The sequence below is a fragment of the Sander lucioperca genome, chromosome 12, assembly GCF_008315115.2.
Source record: "Sander lucioperca isolate FBNREF2018 chromosome 12, SLUC_FBN_1.2, whole genome shotgun sequence".
Classification (NCBI taxonomy): Eukaryota; Metazoa; Chordata; class Actinopteri; order Perciformes; family Percidae; genus Sander; species Sander lucioperca.
In genome coordinates, this window is record NC_050184.1 from 294205 (window position 1) to 309450 (window position 15246).

At 38.2% G+C, this 15246-nt stretch overlaps 1 long non-coding RNA gene across 1 annotated transcript; it reads right to left on the minus strand.

The window, feature by feature from the left end:
- Positions 1-11998: 11998 nt before the first annotated feature.
- LOC118496436 lies at positions 11999-14327 on the minus strand. Its single transcript, XR_004899000.1, has 3 exons — positions 13605-14327; positions 13275-13367; positions 11999-12524 (listed from the first exon to the last, which is right to left on the minus strand). It is a non-coding gene; the product is annotated as an uncharacterized LOC118496436 (long non-coding RNA).
- Between the last annotated feature and the right edge of the window lie 919 nt (positions 14328-15246).

Below are 15246 nucleotides of genomic sequence, written 5' to 3' on the forward strand. Positions count from 1 at the left end.
ATACTGTAACAGACAAAAATAAGAAAAAAATCAGCTAAAAACACAATTAAGACAAAATCATATACAAATCAATCAGATTCCATTAAAACAAAACAAAAAAGGATGAGTTCGAGAAGTAGCAGGCAGAAGCATAATGCTTATAACATCCTGTCCCTACTTTACAATATCATTTATTACAGAAAAAAAAACAGAACACATAGATATGCATGTACAGCAAGTCGTACAATAATCCAATTTAGGCTTTCATCTTGTCCCTTCACCTCCATCCTTTTATTCATCATTTCAACCAACTTCTTCTACTTTAGAGCCTCCTTTCATCCCTCATAGCTAGGGTTGGGCATTGTTTTGATTTGAACAATTCAGATTTTTCGATTCTGGTTCTTATCGATTTCGATTCTTTGAGTGGTGGAGTTGAAACGGGGTCACATGCTTATTTCACAGATAAGAGAAACATTTTATTTTGATTCAATGGTGGTTTACTAGCCTGGATGCCAGCCAAACTTAGCCCCGCCCACAACATTTGAGGTTGGGAAGTTCGGTCTGGACTTCGGATCCGTTGTCGAGCAACTATGCTCGAACCAGAGCTGTTCGGACCAATCAAATTGTCAGGGTGGGCTTTAAAGGATGATGGACAGATGATCAACAGTAATGTAATCAACCACGTAACCAAAGAGCGCTTAGGTTGAATTTGTTTACAACAAAGTTGGCTGCCACTGGAGAATTGAGATGCGTAGATTCCGCCATCGCGTCTGTTACAGAAGATATCGACAGCGCATTCATTTTAAAAGATGAACAGAGAACCGCGATCAAGGCATTTGTCGATCGGAAAGATGTTTTTGCCGTCCTTCTTACGGGATTCGGCAACGTCACATACTCCGTTGCTCTGATTGGTTGTAGGTCTGTCCAGTTGAGTGCAGAGGCATTTTCTTTCCTGGTTCGGTTGAAACACGTCCCATAATCACAGCCCAATGGAGCAGTATCAGACTCAGATTCTGACTAGAATCTGAGTATGACGACGTCAGGCTAGTGGTTTACAGTTTTACCGGGCTTTTTCAACGTAAATGTAAAAGTGAAGCCGCACTAGAGTGCCGCTTACTGTGCTCCTTGGCTGCAACACAGCAAGTCTGGAAGTACGGTGGCTGCCACGGAAACCCAAACTTGTGCGTGTTAAACTTGGAACCGATGATTGGATTCAAAACCAAATTTTTCTGAACGATTCCAATAAGAAAATAAACCCGATTCCATTGGAATCGTAATTTTTGAAACGATTCCAAGTTGGAACCGGTTCTCGATGCCCAACCCTACTCATCACCTCCCATTTGTCTTGTTTTCCACCTCAACGACTCCTAAACAGAATGAAGCGATCTGCATGTGGAAGTATTGCTTTGGGATACGTTGGGATGCACAGCATTACTGGGGAGATTTGAATGCATTTCAAGGGGAGAACAGGGTTTCCGCGGGGGTCTTAAAAAGTCTAAAATTTAAAAATCAAAAATGTTATGCCTTAAAAAGTCTTAAATCCGCTGAAGTATTGTGTTCCAGGTCTTAAATAATTTTAAACAGGTCTTTATTTTCCTACGTCCATGCAACACTACCTCATTATGCTCTCTTTTTTTTATTCTGTGGTGTTGTAGTTCTTTCTTTTGCTAGTCCAAATATCATTTTGCTGTATTATGACTACAAATGAGACCAACATGCAACATATGTTGCAGCCAATCAGCTTTTGTGTTATTGGCGCGAGTCTTTCGGATTGTATCACAGATATAAAACGGATTTTATTCTTCAGCTATGGGGAAGTGCAAGTTTGGCGATACTTGGCTTGAAAAAAAACTGAATTTAGGGCTCAGTTGATGTTGTGATAAAGGTCTTAAATTTCATTCATAATGGTCTTAAAATGGTCTTAAAAAGTCTTAAATCAGACTTGGTGAAACCTGCAGAAACCCTGGGAGAAACATACACCTGTGCCTGTGCCATCATTTCTTTCGGATTTTCTTTTTTTTTTCTTTTTTTTTATTTGCTCCTCCCCTCATGACCGTCCAATGACCTTTCAAGAGCTTATTAAAGGTGGCTTTCCTACGTCCGAGTCTGGCGGAAAGACAAAAGGAAAAAGATGGACGCTGTCACATTCCTTCTCTTTCTCTTCTCCCTTTCAAACACAGGTTGCTCCCTCCATCCTCCCACTACAAACAACAAAAATGTGTGTTATTTTCTCGTTTATTTATCCACTCGTTTGCTGGATCAATCATTTCACTCATGCGATAAACAAACGGACGGATAGCTGGATGGATGGGTGGATTCCACGTCCCTCCGACTACTGATTTACAAACAAGACAGACAAGACGTTTATTTTTTAAAAGAAAACTATATGGAACATTTTAATGTTGATTTTTTTTTTTTTTTTTTTGGTTTCTCCCACTCTCTCCCCTTCCTTGGTTTTTATTTTTGCAAGAAGAGGAGGATTCCTCTGATACTGTACTGATCCCCACACCACCGACACCGCACACAGGTGCAATAAACACTGGAGTTTGGAAAAAAAAAAACATGCACACATTTACAACATTTGTGTTACTATACTTCAGGGCATCTTTCCTCCTTCCTGTCCAAATAATAAAACCCTCTGCAGGATATGGCCACGTCTACCAAAGCAACACGTTCTCACCCCCAGCGCGTCAAAAAGCCATGCTTGGTCAGGGGCCTTTGGCAGTTGTTATTGACGCAAAAATGTTACTGTGCTCCATGGCTGCAACACAACAAGCGTCTGAAAGTATGCTGGCCGCTACGGAAACCAAAACCTGCGCATGTTAAATCTGGAACCGATGATCGGATTCGAAACCAAACTTTACAAACGATTCCAATAAAAAAAAAAAAAAAACGATTCCATTGTAATCGTAATTTTTTAACCGATTCCAAGTTGGAACGGGTTCTCGATGCCCAATCCTAGCTTGGTCGGGACTCTTGGAGTCACTTTTTGGCATCACTATTTGACGCTCTCAGTACTCGCGTCTAGCCCTTTGGCGTTGTGTTTAGACACACTTGGTCGGGACTCTTGGCGCCACTTTTTGACGCTCTGGGTCAGGACGTACGTTTAACTAACATGTAGCACAAGAACGGGACAGTTAGTAAAAGGTGGGTTATAAAATGTACGTTTCAGTGACACGCGGGACAAGAACGGGAACGGGAAGTCCTGTGTTGTTTGACCCATCCACCACCCCAACCTGCGTCCTTACACTGATTTTCGGTGTTACATACTACTCTCTACCGTTGTCTCTCTTAATACTACGTCATCTTACAGCGCCATGGTCGAGCTGCTGCTCTGCCCGGTCCGTTCCATACAGACACTGAAGGTTGATTTGAAGGGGGATTTTTGGGTCGGTATCTGATGCTGAGAGACACTGACCAAGCGTCCGTATTTGACGAGTTGGGAGTGAGAACGGGCTCAGCAAAGTTACCACAGGTTCACCGCATCATTTCGGGATTTTATTTTTATCCGGTCATTAATGAAGCGATAATCCACTCCGACCCATGCAGTTATAAAGAAATAATGCACCCTACAGAGAATTATGTGTTTAAAATATAGCAATTATTTCTTCACATTTAGGGCAATACAACATTTGAATGTAAATGTCATGTTATCCAGTGTTTTCTTGAAGGCTGCCGTATAAGTAACCTTTTTAAAAGGAGTGTAATGGTTTCCTTCCATCCGTTTGTTTTTTTTAACGGTAGAGATGTGAAGTCATAGTAGAGCTGAAAATATTAGTCAATTAATTTCTGATTGATTCTCAAATGTGAATATTGTCTCCTTTTTTGTTTTTAAATTATTTAAAATTCAGTATCTTTGCCATTTTTAACTGAGACGAAACACAATGTGAAAATGTCTTTTTGGATTCTTGGAACTGGCCGAGTATGACATAATATATATAATAGTCAAGGTCCCATAGAAAATCGCAGGGAAGCAGCTGGGGCGGGGCGGGTCGCAGTTTATTGGCCAGGAAGGACCAAAGAGGATCGAATGTTCTCCGTTATCTCGAAAGATCTGCAAGTTTAAAATGTAGAAGTCAAAGTTGCCCTAATAAGTGTCAGGGCTGGGACGGTATGCTTTTGTCCCGATTCGATTTCTTTCCCGATACATGTGTGCCGATTCAATTTGTATTGCGATTTTCATTTATTGCATTTCGATAACAGGGTTCAAAGTTAAGTTTTTTTTTTTTGTCCGGTCGGGCAAGTGAAAAACAATTATACTTGCCCAAAGTCAATTTTTACTGGCCCCTATACAAATTAGCCTGGTTGACACCAGACCCTTCTCAGTTGTAACTGAGAGTGGGTCTGGGCAAGCTTCATTCGTAGCCCATTTCCAAATGGGCGTCACCAACGGATGTCGCTCAAATGCCTCTGGGCGCAATTGGATAGTCCTTCAACCAATCAGACCAACGATCCGTGTGACGTAGCAGCGGCATCAAAGGGTTGCTGCGCTTCGGTGGCCATTATGTTGAACGTAAACAAAAAGCTGCTTGCTGTCGCTGCGCTATCATCATTGTGTAAAGCCCGCCTCAACGGTTGTGATTGGTGCCTCGATTTGGAAAAAAATTTCAAAAATTGGAAATGGGCTTGAATGGGCTCTTGGCCAGACTGACTTGCAGAGCAAATCTCAAATTTGCCGGAAGTTCGTCAGGGTTTTCCCAGGCTATATACAAATAGTTTGTATCGAAAAAGTACGAAAAATTGTCAAAAGCTTTAAAAACAAAACGTTGAAAAAACGTTGAAAAGCATAAAAAACGGGTAAAACTTCATAGAAATGTCAGACTTAGGGAAAAAAACATTCAAAGCGTCGACAAAAACAAACAAGTAAATAGATATTTGTGAAACGATGATGCCCAAGTGGGTTGTTATATTTACTTGCCCGACATGGCGTTTTAGTTGCCCCGGGCCATCGGGCAACCCGTATTGTTGAACCCTGGATAGTATCGAGTATTGGGCTTTTCTTTTCCTTTTTTAACAAAAACAAAGGTTGAATAGCACACTTCTAGAGACAATATATCATGAAACATTTCTAAAAACTGACTGACATGTCGTGCATTCTTCTGAGAAAACAATCAGTGAGTCTGACATTTATTTACTTTGTGAAGAAGAACACAACATGGATTTTCTGCTTTTTTCTGCTTTCGCTTCCAATATAATGTAGTCGCCGTCAGTGGTACCGTATACACAGAAAATATTTTTGTGAATCATTGGTAAAATAAAGATTCTAGGGAAAATAGTTGATTTTAAAAACCGTCGCTAAAAAATTACGATACATACGTGAATCCATTTTTTCCCCCACCCCTAATAAGTATAGTAATACAAATACAAATACACACACACACACACACACACACACACACACACCAGGGTGGCCTACCTGGGCCCTGCTGCTGCTGACCTCTGCCTCTGTGACCTCTCACATTTGACCTCACCACTGTCTGTCGCCCGCTCAGACGCCTACTCCTGATTGGCTGCAGGAGGCTGCAGGGCTGAACTCTGGTTGGTCAATTCAGGAAAGGGGGTTGGGAGGAAATCCCAGGTGCAAAAAAAGTATATATAGATATATTAATGAGAAACAACTAATAATAAAAAAAACTATATATATAGAAGAAAAGATGTTACGTGAGATGGGATGGTTACACCCAGTGCTTCATGGGAAATGTAGTTTGAGGAAAACAACTGTTTGTAGTTGTCTGCGGAGGCAGAAACAACAGATTTAAAAAAAGAAAATGATAAAAGAAATAAAGCGGCCTTGTCTTTTGCAGACTGGTCATTCAGAATGCATTTATCTTAGTATTGTTAATGTTATTTATTTTATATTTTGTTAAAACTGTGATTTTAATTGTACATATATAAACGGAAACCCTTGAACATCACACGAGAAGCCGCGTTGTTTGTTCAGTGTTTGTGTGTGTGAGTAAATTTTCTTCCCTCGCAACAGTACAAGTTAATTTCTGATCAGATGTGTCTCCACTGAGAATCAAACCCTCAACCTTGCCACCGTCACTGCTTTGATATGACAAAGGTTTTATAAAATATGAGTTATAGAAACATAGTTTTCCCAACTCAGCATGAGGTTACAGGATGAAAAACTATTTCTAGAGTTTGGGTCTTATGTTTCTGGCCCCCCCCGATATTTAGGAGTTTAAAAAATCTCATCAAGTGACAGCAATAGTTTTTTTAGAAGATTAGGGCCAAAGAGAAAAATGTATTTGAGTGTTTAGTTAGAATTCTGAGGGGAAAAGTCCAAATTCTGAGTTTAAAGTCAGAAATCTAAGACTCAGGATACAAATTTTCTCAGAATTCTGACTCTAAACTCCGAACTCAAATACATTTTTCACACGTGGCCCTAATCGTCTTCCGTAGTTTTTTTTTAACATAAATACATAACATAAACAATCTTGAGACGGATCCTTTTAGGTAGACAAGGCTTCTAAACAGCCACTTCTCTACTGTGAAACTGCAGTTTGATCTGAAAGGGAACATAAACTGAGCAGAGACAGACAGAGCTGTTGCAGTTGACTCTCTCTGTGTTGATACTCCCAACACTCAGTTTCTAAAGGTAACCAACACACACACACTCACACACACACACACACAACCTGTGAAACAGTCAAATGTGTGGTTTGTGTGTGGGTGCCTGGTCTTTTTCCATAGTTCACTGTAACTTGATATATTTGTGTTTGGGAGTAATTATGTGACACACACACACACCTACATATATACAGTGTATAGACACGTCTCATACCTCTATATTCTCACACAAATGCACACTCCCACACTCACTGGCAATTTTTTATCTGTCCATACATGGCTTCTTTTCCCAGCATCCCTCTCTCTAGTTATATATATATATATATATATATATATATATATATATATATATATATATATATATATATACACTGTTCACCTCTCCTGCTCATCACTTTCAGGAATGGGTCAACATGCAGATGGCTCTTCTTAACCTTCTTTGGTGCTTCACAGTTAGCCACACTTTAACATGTGTCATGCCTTTGCTATTAAACCAGGAACAGTCAATTCAAATAATACTAGATCAAAGTAATACTACTAGAGCTAAAAGTCTGAAAATGTTGATATTATCTGGACTGATCCGTTATGAGACTCCACATATTATCCTCTATTATACACTTTAATTGCATAAATATATACGAAGAATCATGCTGCATAAAGTAAATATAACTTTTTCCTCTGCTACTTGTTTGTGTTAAGACGCATGTTCTCAAAATGACCATATGATGTCAGCACTTTTTTACACTTGGCCTATTGTTATTTATGAGGTCAGCATGTATTTCAGGTCTGTAAACTATTTTTAAGTGTCCTGGAAAAAAAACTATGCAGAAAGAATCATTCTTCTGCTACTTCTAAGTCAAATAGAAGCTATGTTGCTGTAGCTTTAGTTCAGTTACTTGTTATAAGCAGTTGCTTCTAATGCACTCTGGTTTGTTTAACCTGAAGAATCATTTAGCCAGTGCACAGCAGGCTTGCTGAAAGTTGTGTCAACAAGCAAACGTACATTTCACATATATCAAAATGTTCCAAATACATTATTAATAATGAAAGAATATATGATTTGGTTTAATCCAGCAGTTCCTTTTAAGGAAATTCTTCTTGCAATCAGCGCTTATAAACTAAATCTAACTAGCTTTTAATTAACTAAAATAAGTATGTCTTCCCCCTATAAAGTACTAATTACAGTAAACATCAGATATTGGAAATGTCTGTAAAAGGGTTAGCAAATTGTTTAACACTAGTGTTTGCTAATATTAGCAGTTAGCTAACGTATGTATATAATGTATTTTTTTACCTTAGCTATAGCCACTGTTTAACACTAGTGTTTGCTAACATTAGCAGTTAGCTAGCGCAGTTAGACCCCCCAGAATAATGTGGATGGTGTTCGCGACCCCCCTAACCCCTTCGACGACGAGAGAGAGCTGCAAACTGCTGAAACAGCTGTTTCTACGCGCCTCCCCCTGCTGATTTTGAGTGATTATTATGAATGCTTTGATTAATACATGTAAACAAACCATGCTTTGCTTTAATAGTTTATTTTAATTTTTTAGCAGCTAGCACCTAGCCTTGTCCAATGTGCTCCAGGCTCTGTGGATTTTTGGATGCGTTTGTGACTTTTTCTCTCCCTGTGACCCGCCTTCAGACCCCTTTCTGTGTTCCAGGTCCTCCTGATTTACACATGAAGCTCTGACTATAACACATGAGATGTACCAAACTCACACCGTCATGTAAAAACCATTCCCCAGTCTTGAATATGTTATTTCATTTTTTTTCTCTCCAACCATCTTGCAACCCACAGAAATGATCATGCGACCCCCTTGGGGGTCCCGACCCCCAGGTTGAGAACCACTGAGCTAAAGTATGGATAATGTAATTTTTTAGCTTACCTAGCAACTGTTTAACACTAGTGTTTGCTAACATTAGCAGTTAGCTAACGTATGGCTAATGTTTTCTTTTAGCTTAGCTAGCAGCTGTGACTACTTTCGGTAGCCACCTGTAGGGGAGAGCCGGGACGATTGAAATGCGGAACGAATGAAACATTCCAGTTTTCTCCGAGTGCAATGATGATAGACAGACTTCCTTAGGTCAAAACATAGAGCATGTTAACCTCCTTCTATCAGCGAAATATCTTCCTGTTATTTCCTTTTATCACAGATTTACAGGCGATAAACAAGTTTTGATGGTCGAAAGTAAACTTCATTAGCAGTTACATTTTTTCGATTATTAATGAGTGTTTTTCATTTAAAGGTTCAACTACATGCTTATTCAGTAGATCATTTAGTGTTCTCCACAATCCCAGCCTTTGATATTGCATGCTTGTTTACATGGAGCAAAACAGGCTATAATGGCGTCAATGTCGGGACGATTGAAACAGCTGTAACTCCATGTATTGTAAGTTAATGTACAAATATCTGTGTTTATACAATAATGTATGGAGGTGAGACATGGAAAAGCAGTTTTAGAAAGATGAAAATATATTTGGGCCCTCCAGGTAGGGGGTTGAGTTTTCCCATGTTATCCTATGGAGACTGACGGGCTGTGGGTCATAAAAGGCACTTATTTGGATGTGCAATGGCCTAACCTAGTTAAACAAAAAACCTAGTGAAACAACATTTTCCACAATAGAAACATGATATAAATGGGAAAACTTACTGTTCTAGCTATAAAAATGGCGGAAGCATCCACAGTGCATATTTCAATAACTGCTTCATACACGCTTCACGATAACGGCAATGAGTTGTTAACAGACATTCACGAAGACTTATAGCCCAGCAACAATCTATCTAAAATAACACCTTTTGGGAGTAGCACTCATGATATGTAGTAAAATATTGAAGTTGTGGGAAGTTTATATGGTTTAAACTGTATGTCCGACCAGGAGGGACGAATGAAACATTACGCACATCCCACTTTTGCTGTAATAATTCCTGAACCGTTTTGTTAAAAGCTGAAAATGCAACTATTTGACAGATGACAGGTGTAGGTTGCTAGTGACAAAATATTAGCATTCAGTGCGATACGATCGCTTTGTAAATTACGTTTAATTAAAAAGTGTTTCAACTGTCCCGGCTCTCCCCTAGTCTTATTTTTGCAGTTTTGGCAACAGTTATTACAGTTCTGATTATTGTTCTGTGTTGTGCTGCGACCTGCAAACATGAGGATGCTACTAATGCAGTAAAGTCAGACGTACTATTACTGCAACTTGGTGAGTACTGTTAAGGAGAGACATTGCAGGTGAATAGGGAAAATATTTTCACTAATAGATATCACCATGAAACTCCCCCAGTTGATAACTGACATTAAGACAAATGTTTTTTGGTATAAGCCTACAAGTTTTGTTTAAATGTGCAAATGAGGCATTGTCTTGTTAAATATTCCCTAATATGCATACCTACATTTCCAGAACAGAAATCTAAACACTGGATAAAGCTAGGTTCAAAATTGTTGTTTCATTTTGTCGGCATATTAGAGTCAAAGGTTTTTACAGAGGGAATTTGGGATATCTCTATCATTCCATAAATCAGAAAATACTGCCATAAAAAAAAATCAATTTCCGCCATGTTTTTAGGTATAAAATGTTACATGCATCAGGCTATGAATGATATATTAACAAATGTCTGTGTAAAAACCTTCAGAACATGACCTATGTTACATGTTAACATAGGATCCCTTCTTAATCTTATCACCTTTTTCTTGAGGATGCTCCAAAGGTTCTCAATAGGGTTGAGGTCAGGGGAGGATGGTTGCAGTGGGCCCAGAAATACATGAAGACTAATTTTCTCTCTCTCTCTCTCTCTGCAGTGTTTCCACAACAAACAGGAGCTTTCTCACCACCGCGTCGTTTGGAAAACGGACACAGCGACTTGGCTTTAAAGCCAGTTGTGATTTATTTGTAAATTAGTTATTATGTAAATCTGGTTCAGTAAAATGAACGGTGTCCCAACAAGTGGAATGTAACTACTAAAGTACAAATGTTGAGGTACTTGTACTTTACTTGAGTCTTTTCTTTTCATGCCGCTTTCTCCTCTTACTCCACTACATTTCAGAGATAAATATTGTATATACTGTGTATGTGTATATTCATCTGACAGCTTTAGTTACTAGTTACTTTACACATTAATATTTTTGCACATAAAACATGTAGTTTATAAAATCTGATGTTTCATTAATTATGTATTAATTAATTAAACTACACAACAATATAATGGCTTACAAGTCCAGCTGAAATGATTAGCCGATTTACATACTTTTAAACTTTGTGGTGCTGCTGGAATATCCCACTTCATAAATTGCCACAGATACCTCATTCTAATAAATGTGATCAGAAAACGGCATTTATTGAACTGTATCCTATTCAAAGTGTTGTCTGTCGAGGCTTCAAACAACCTAAATGTTACATCCATGTAGACAGTGGATTTTGGGATGCCATTTGGCAAAAGAAGATATTGTCTTAATTAAGTCAGACACACAGCTGACTTCTTTATAGTGATGTCAAGCAGTTGAATGTGTACGCAAGTGGATTAGGGCCACATGGGCAAAATATGTTTGTGTGCTGAGTTTAAAGTCAGAATTCTGAGATGAAAGTTAAGTGTTGTAGTACTCGAGATCGGTCTTGGTCTCAAGACCACTTTTTGAAAGTCTCGGTCTCACAACATTTTTACTCGGACTTGTCTCGTTTCATTCACTCTTAGATGTCGCTGTAGATTTTGCTGCACAGTACTGTAAAAACCTACAGTACAATACCACATTTCTTCCCCAGGTGAAAAAGAAATCTATTAAAAATATACTTTAATAAAGTGTACTAAGTATATTTTCTACATTTTGTACTTTTTTCGTCAAATCCAAGTATAGTTAAGTGTATTCAATTATGTATTAACTTCAACTTAACATATATTTGACTACACTTCAAGTGTAAATAATATGCTAAAATGGAACAACTTTTTTCAAACTTCAAGTGCACTGAAATACACTAATGAAAATCTAGATTCATAAGCAATTAAGCACACTTACAGTACAATTGCATTATATCGCCATTCTAATGGAAATACACTTAAAAAGGCATTGCAGCTCAACTTATAGTTGTGTTTAAGTACATTTTGTATATATTGTTATCATACTTGTTACTATAAACTATGTTAATTTAGTATGCCTCTGTAATATTTCAAGTGATCTACAAATGCACTTCCTAACTATATTTAGTGCTTTTAAAGTGTCCCACTATGACAATAATGTATTTGAAGTGAAGTTCAATAACAACCTAAACATCATAGACACATACTTTCAGTGCAATGTTATTATAGTGTTAGCAAGAAATGAATTGTTTGAAGTATACTTCATCTGTACTTTTACCCCCATTTTGTTATACTTAAGCATACATGTTGCTATTATACTACAAGTATATTATATTACAATTAATTTCAAGTGCATTACAACAACAAATTACAAATTGCATTTCAGAAAAGGATCTTTATTACTCACACAAAAGTAACACACAAAATATCCAACTCATTTGAATTAAATGTAATCAGAGCCTGTCTGTCATGGAATATTGCGCAAAAATCAGTGCAAATACCATAGGACACATGTATATATACCCCAAGCCATATACAACACAAAAGTCCAACATTACAAACTGGGGCAAACAAATCTGGAGCAGTAGTAAAGCCATTTCGAACCCCGTTTTACGCTTCCAGCTCACTTCTACCCAGTTTGAGCATTACCTGCTGAGTAAAGTTGAAAGTGTTTTTCATGCACATGGGTTAGTCCAGGTGCAGGGCGTAGATCAACCCGAAACGGCTGTGTGTGTGAAACGAAAGGACACAAAAGGCCTGAGGCAGGTTGGCCAGTTCATCCATTACCACAGACCCTTCCAAGATGATCCCTACACTGAATGGGTTGAGCTGGGTATTTTCTCAACCCAGGGAGAGAATTCCCACTGGAGTTTAACTGTACGAGTCCTTGTCAGTTACATCCTAATGTGAAAGAAACGTAGTGACAAGGAGAAAACATAAACATGCCAGTTAGACAATGGTGTTTTGTACACCAAAAAGAGCCTGTGACTGTTTATAATGAAAAGCGTTGTACAATATAAACTGCACTGATAGTATGATACCAGTTTAGATTTTTTTTTTTTTTTTAATCAAATGCCATATTTGGATCTGTACAGTATATTGCAACACTTTGTCCCAAATATGGAGTTTACCCACTTTCAGTCACAGTCGTGCTGAAAAGATGTAGAAAACTGCTCCCAGAAACTTTGTTGCTATGCAACAATTTTGTGAATCATATGACTCAGTACATTTCACCTTAATTGCTTTTTGTAAACTTTACTGTCACCGGTTGAAACTAACATTAAGTTAGTTGATTAATTGAGCAACCAGAATCTAACATGTGCACTCAGAACTCCCATTTCAGTTAAAGACCCGAGAACATTTTCACAACTTCCAACTGGTGACAGTAAAGTAAAAAAACAAAGTGGGCAATGTAAAAGGATTCATACAACTTTAGTTATGGTGAGCAATTTTCTACATCTTTTCAATAGAACTGGGACTGAAAGTGGGTAAGCTATCTTTGTTTGGCAATAGAGACTTAACAGAGGCCCTTAAGGAGACACTGATTGCTGATCAAATCATTCTGAAAATTAGTAGTACTGTTCATTAATGGCTTAAAATGAGACAAATGAGCATGCACCTGCAACATTTACAAAAAAATGATTAACTTACAGAGCATGTCTTGAAGAAGGCAGAAGAATCATCCGCCAAGATGACAGGCAGTCCCCGAAGACATAGGCACCTGATGTGTGTTGGCTCAGTGGTCTGGAAGATAATGGACACAAGAGTAAAACACTTGCTAAGGATAATCACATGTATTTATCAAATAAATTCCAGAAATTCCCCACAATGTTTATGTACAAGAGGACAGAAAAGAAGGGAGGGGAGATTTGATGGGAAGAAAAGGATAGAGCAGAGAAGAAACAAAAAGACATAAAAAGAAAAGCGATGAACAGAGAGAGGAAAGAGAGGTAGTAGACTAATGTAGCTAGTCAAACCCACCTTTGTCTGAAGTAAAGCTCAGCCAAAAGCTCGCTAGGGCAGGCCTTTCTTTTTTCCTAAAGGAGGTCCATCAGCCTTGGAGAGAAACGGTCAAGTTCAAAGAAATTCTCTTGCAGACTTTTCCCCACCACTCTCTGGCGAACTCCTAACAAACCTGAAACAAAACATAACAAAAACGAACCTTTGAGAGGAGGCATAGCTGTATAAATCAGTGATTGATAGCTCACTGCGTAGAGCTGCGGACTCGGGTGTTAGCTATTATTCTACTTGGGCGGGCCGCCCAAGTAGAATAATACTGAAACAGTTGAACTGGTTATGAACTGGTTAAAACGACGGTTTAGGCAATTTAGCTGACATTAGCTAAGCCAGCAAACAGGTGGCTAACGTTGATGTCCGCCGAACTTGTTAAAACAACGTTTTTGACTAACGTTACTCACAAAAAGGCCCTCCAGTGAGAAAAGTAATTTAGCTAGCTAGCTAACGGATGGCTAAATTAATGTCCATTGACGTCAAACTGACTAACTTCGAATCCTCACAAACAGCCCCAACTGAAAAATTCTTTTAAACTGTAGCTAGCTAACGTTAGCAGGTGAAAAAAGGGTGCCGACCTAGTTAAAAAATAGCTTCCCACTACTCACCAACATCCCCTTGAATCCACACACAAACACGGAAACATGAAGTTGTCTGACTCCTCAGCAGCTAGCGATAGCTAAACAATGGACAACGGGAGGGCAAGATCGTTACTTAACGTTACTTACCGTTACTTACCATTACTTACCGTCTCTGGCGAGTGTTAGCAGCAACTGGTCTGTCCGGCGGGCGGCGGCAAAGTGACAGCTTCTCAGCCAAAAGCGGATTGCGGCAAAGTAACGGCTTTCACGTTCCCATCGTGCATTGCATTAAACAGTGGAGCGTTGTCACAGTGGCCCATGAGTAGGCCTACAGTTAGTAGCATAGACTGTGGTTAGTAGCTAGTAGTTGGTGTTTTTAGACATACGGAAACAACAAAAAAATGTGATTTCTCAGAAATTAAATTGAAATTTATGGAAACAACGGCCCTAACATAACCATACTTTTAGTAATATCATTTATTTATCCACAAACCTGTGCGTTTGTGTTAAATAAAAAAATAACTTACTACTTAGCCTAATATCGCTGTTGTTACGTAAAACTCTAATGGGAAAAATGGCCTACTTTCAGATCTTGCGGCTTCATAGCAACTTATGTAGCCTAGGTAAAGAGATGGTCAGAATTGCCACTCTAAGTATGTCAAATTTAATACACTTCTATACAAAAATAAACTTCTATACAATTTAAAATACATTAACAACAAAGTACACTTTCAAAAAGTACATTTAAAAAAATAATTTGATTACTGCTAAATTAGTATACTTACTTTTTGGACTCTGAAGTTTAACTTAATTACATCTATTTTGAAGTATACTTTTAAAAAGTACATATTAAATACTCTTTAAATAAAGCACAACAAGTAGAAGCATACTTGTTTTATACTTCATGTACTTTATTCATATTTCTAATACACTAAAGTATACTACTTTTTTACCTGGGTCAATACAGTAATATACCCCAGTTTGTATTGCATTATGGGTAATTTTGACCAAGCGGAAAATTTTACAGTAAT